The sequence below is a fragment of the Triticum aestivum genome, unplaced genomic scaffold (assembly GCF_018294505.1).
Source record: "Triticum aestivum cultivar Chinese Spring unplaced genomic scaffold, IWGSC CS RefSeq v2.1 scaffold12748, whole genome shotgun sequence".
NCBI classification, from domain to species: Eukaryota; Viridiplantae; Streptophyta; class Magnoliopsida; order Poales; family Poaceae; genus Triticum; species Triticum aestivum.
In genome coordinates this window covers 11,589-16,810 of record NW_025230062.1, presented here as the reverse complement: position 1 = coordinate 16,810, position 5,222 = coordinate 11,589, and the positions used below count along the sequence as shown (strand labels likewise).

Below are 5,222 nucleotides of genomic sequence, written 5' to 3'. Positions count from 1 at the left end.
GAGATGAGGACACTGCCGGGCAGGAGGAAACTAAAGGGGTCACGACTGGCCGGATCCATGAAGAAGGAAATCAACTCATACCCCCAGTGGAGGCTACAAAAAAGGGAGACATATTGCAAACCCTCCATCATAATCTTTCTTTATATGAAATTAATGCATTAAAGGTTGTTGAAGCGATTTGTACCAGAACACGACACTCACCAATGAGGTTATTTTATTGGAAGAGCAGAACCGTGATCTTCGCAAGGATCAATGATAATATGAAACTAGATCATCGGAGGCGCGCGTTGCCGCGCCCATCTGTTTTGGCAATAGGTTGATAGGAATTTTCATAACATTAAGGTGACAAAAAGTTAAACATAATTGAACCATGAGCTATTGAAAATGATAAAAACAGTCTAAAAAAGTTGTTTCGCAGTAGTTTTCTTTTGTCTTGAAATGGACAGTAGTAAGTATAACCAAAAAGAGGAAAATAGTCTCTTGGAGCTGGACATGCTATATACATCTTCGTTTCATTATACAACATATGTATATCCATTTCTATCTTATGGCTACTTTCAAATGAAAATGTTTTTTATTTATTTAATAGACTCTTGCTTCAACTTATACTCATCACTGGACTACTATGAGTATATTCGAAAACCCATCTATAAATTAATAGCCTTGATCAAGGAGCAACGACTAACCTTCACTTAATGGAGTAATCGCATTAACCTGAAGGAAACCACAATAGTTATATAACTTCAGGAAATGGTGAAACATCAATGCACAAATTAACTCGGCCAAAGCCGCTGGATGGAAGCTATGATTTTTGTGAGTGATGCAGTACACACTTCATGACATGTCAAATACTCCCTCCGTTCCAGAATATAAGGTGTATTGATTTCCGTGCAAGTTAATCATTTGAATATTTGACCAAGATTGTAGAACAAAATAACAACATCTGCAATTCCTAATAGATATAATATGAAATTAATCTTTATGTTGAGATCAAATGATATATAAATTCATATTGTGAATGTTGATATATTTTTCTAAAAACTTGGCCAAACTTGCACTCGTTTGACTTAAAAAAACAAATACACCTTATATAAAGGAACAAAGGGAGTAATTGTTAAATCTAAGATTCAAACTTGAATTTCTTTGTAAGAAGAAAATAATGCACGGACCCATCTCTGATGAATGATCATCATAATAATTTCCACACTAAAAGAAAATCACACACCTTCAAAGAAAAAACACATGACTATTCTTGTATCAGAAATCCAAATGTTTATATAAATGTCACCTTTGGTTGCTGATGTCATCTTGGATTGACTCCCATCTTTTCCTATGTCTAGCAAGTTGCAACAGTCCCTGCAGAAAATGTCTACAATATATCCAATAAAATCATTTGTAGCCAAAATACAAATAACTTACTAAATAGAGTGCACAACTTACATGGAATTAAAATGCAAGAAGGTGCATAAATAAAGTATCCAATATGCGCAGGAGTTCATGCAATGTTTTAGAGGTAAATCTTAACTGAAATGAGAATAAATAGACCTTTTGGCGGATCAAAACCTATATTATCTTCCTTTCGCTCCTACTTTGATTGGTATTTAGTTCAACGCCTACAAAGCTACAGGCTACTGTACTTCCGCAGATATTCACAAGCACCTGAAAATTAAGAAATATGCATGTGATGTGAGCATATACATGTAGTAGCATCTGAAGAGCGCTCTTTTTGTAAGAAAGCTTCTGATTAACCTATTGTTTTCTAAATTTCTAATTAGAGGAAGACATGATATTTACTTAAGAGCATAATCAAGAGACTATAGTACTGCCCCAGTAAGCAATTTTTGGTTCATTATAGCCTCAACAATTGATCGATAGTTGGACCAAAAGTAGAACTACTAAATCAATAGTGCAGTTTACAGGTAATGTATTTACTTTTACTGCAGTATCCGTGCATCATCTACATAGGCTGAACGTGTTCTAATACGCATGATAGAAGTAAATCTGAAAGAATACCTAGCCGGTACCATCACCAAAATATAGAAATTTTAATACTTACCAGTAACCGATCATCTTCCATCCCAAGAAGATGAGTCCTCATGAAGCTTTATACCTAGTTGTAAACCCTCTTTGACCTGTACAGAAACATAAGAAAAATTAGAGGAAGATGGATGGGGATTGAGATGGAGTTGATCAACAAAAAAAGACATCTAGAATAAACTCAGGTTCACACCCTCAGTTTTTCCCTTGCCTCCCTTGCCGTTGATCTCCTCTCTACCATCAGCAGTAGCACCGTTGCCTGTGTCTTTGTGATGCTGCAATGAGTCCATTGAGAGGATCATCCACACCGGTATCCGACTCTCTCGCAACAAATCCTCTTCCCTTGAATGATCTTTCTTGTCATCTCCAGGAACACCAATTGAACCTCCTCCATTTCAAGAATTATCTTCTCAGATTTAATCCATTGAAGCCTATAATAAGCATAATCAACAGTTCACCCTGATCAATGGAAGATCTGTGGTACCTAACGCCTTAACTCTGTTGAATTGTTTTGTAGGAATAGCAGGGGGGGATAAAGGGGAGATCTAACCTTGAAATCGTCGAATCCATGGATGATTCGTTGAAGCACTACCGGACTCGCGGGCTATGCCTACGGCCCAGGGCCGTCGGCATAGGTCCATTGCCGTCGGCATAGATCTATGCCTACGGCTGCCGTCGGCATAGCCCCGTCGGTGTAGATCACGTCAGCGTAGATGTGTCAGACCGTCGGCGTAGTATAGCCGTCGGCATAGGAGCGTATGCCGACGGCCGTGGGGCAGCCGTCGGCATAGTTTAGTCGTCGGCGTTGTTTTCCGTCTGACGGCAACGGACGGCGCCGTCAACAGCGCTGGCGATTCAGGGGACGACACGTGGCGTAGGTATGCCGACGGCTTGGCCGTCGGCATAGATGGAAATCTATGCCGACGGCCTAGCCGTCAGCATACCTACGCCACGTGTCGTCCCCCGGCTTCTCCTGGCATATTCTCCACAGGCATAGTTTTTCATATATGCCTACGGCTTTGCTGTAGGCATATCTCTGCCACGTGGCAAGCCCTGGTAACTCCTGGGCGTATATATGCCGACGGCTTTGCCGTAGGCATAGTTTTTTTTATTATTATTTTCCCTGTTTTCTCTTTTCCAATTCATTTGACAGCATTTCAAAACAGAACAATATGAAATTATGCAGAAATATGACAATTCATCATGTGAACATACTCAAGTTCATCTAAACATACTCAAGTTCACCATCATCATCTAAACATACTCAAGTTCATCACATCATCTAAAGATCATCACCGATGGAAGTTCATGAACATAAAAGTAGTGCAAGACATGAAACATGATAAAAGTAGGAATATGAAAGGCATGGCACGATGGCCACATGCACGGAATCATCAAGCAAGAGCACCCCCGCCAAAACCACCACCTCCGCCAAAACCACCACCACCACCTCCGCCAAAACCGCCATCGCGACCACCACCACTCTGCCAGATCAGAGTGACTGGGGTCGACGGAGCAGGAGTCGAGCCACCGGTCCCCTACATGTTTCAGAAAAGATTCTAACGGTAAATATGATATGATAGTGTTTCATGAACGAGAACTAGTTTGCTAGTAGTTAGGCAAATGTACTAACCGGACCATCACTGCCTAGTGCCACCCATTCATCGAACGTGGGCACGTGTGGGGGTTCTCCCGCAGGTGGTGGTGGGGGTCCCATTTGTGGTGGATCCGTGCGGTTAGTCCAAGACGCCAACATAGCCTGAATGTTAGTTAAACAAGCAAACTAGAAGATCAGAAGGAATGGAAGTGCAAAAATTTAGGTTGGTTTTAACAGGGCAAAACTAACCGTCATCATCTGACGGTTGTAATCATCGTTTGCCTTCACTCGTTTCAAGTACTCCCGCACCTCGAGATTCCTATGCTCGACAAACTCCTTATATGCCTACATAATTTAGGTTGTTTCTAAGTGAGCAATGCTGAAAATAAACTGAGAATGCAAGATAGAAAAAGATAAAGAGGAAGTACTTACAGCATGCTGGCGGGCTAAGGGAGTCTGTGAACGCCCCGTACTCTCTAACTGGCTCGGGTTGCTAGCCCGAAGCCGTGTGTACGAGATCGAAGGAGTGATCAAGCCATCGAAACACGGATACCGGCCATTCTTCTTCCCCTGGATGGCCACCACCGCCGTGTCGTCGATCTGAGACTGGGCGACCTCAGCAACAGGAACATCCGGATGCAACTCCTGATAGTGATGAATGTAAGACCCCAGGTGCTCCTCGGTCTTGCCGTAGTATTGGCTCTCTCCCTCCTTGCGATGACTCCGCTCGCGGGCCAGCTTCCACGACTCCATGTCTGAGAGCGGCCTCTTCAACTTGTCCTCCTACAACGTCAAATAGAAGTCAGCCATACATAAGAGCATGACGTAAAGAAGAACAAAAATGCATCATGCACATAGATATACCTTCATGGCCTTGAAGCCCCAGTGGTTCCTGTTTCCTTGGCCGTGTGTCCCGTCGTCTCCACGGTTAGCCCGGGCCTTGATGCTCTTGGCAGCAAACTCTGCATCGGCGCCGAGCCACCTATCCACCAAACTCGCCCATCCGTCATGCCTTCCATAGCACCAACGAGGAACAACCTATGCAAATTTTGAAAGCATGACATGTGAGCACGAAACATATAGTTGACTGCTTGAAACAATGAAAAGTTAGTAATAGTTACCATCATAAACTGCTCCTTGCTCAAGGTAAGTCGTAGCTTCTGCGCTTGAGTTTTGGTCATCTTTTGGTGCAGGTAGTAGTGGTAGTACTGCGAGACGGCAACCCAGCGCACCTCGTACTGCAACTGACGAGCTTTCTTCTTCGCAGCCGCAAGCAAGACCACGTCGGCTTTGGCCTTGTGCTCGTCAAGAACTCTATAGAGTTGCTGCAATCATGCAAAAACCAGAAGCAAACAAGGCATGAGTTGAGTGATTCAATGATAAACTATGAACAAAACTGAAGACAAGTGATTCAGAAGAGAACTTACCCAAAATTTGGTGATCACGGCCTTAGCGGTCGTCCCGTACTCCGCGTTGCTGCAAGCCTCGTAGTGGGCCCAGCTCGTGGCCAAAACCCGCTGCTGCGGGTCCCTGTCTGGCCGCGGGCAGAATAGGCCAGGCCAAAACTCCTTCAACAGGACAGTGATAA

General features: G+C 43.3%; 1 long non-coding RNA gene across 2 annotated transcripts; it reads right to left on the bottom strand.

Annotated features, from left to right (window-relative positions):
- Nucleotides 1–455: 455 nt before the first annotated feature.
- LOC123175379 (uncharacterized) lies at nt 456–2,616 on the bottom strand. 2 transcript variants are annotated; one of them, XR_006487857.1, is made up of 4 exons: nt 2,588–2,616; nt 2,231–2,468; nt 2,057–2,132; nt 456–1,659 (listed from the first exon to the last, which is right to left on the bottom strand). It is a non-coding gene; the product is annotated as an uncharacterized lncRNA (long non-coding RNA). The 2 variants fall into 2 exon arrangements; XR_006487856.1 differs by lacking the exon at nt 2,588–2,616 and having other exon boundaries at nt 456–714; nt 1,289–1,659; nt 2,231–2,551.
- Between the last annotated feature and the right edge of the window lie 2,606 nt (nt 2,617–5,222).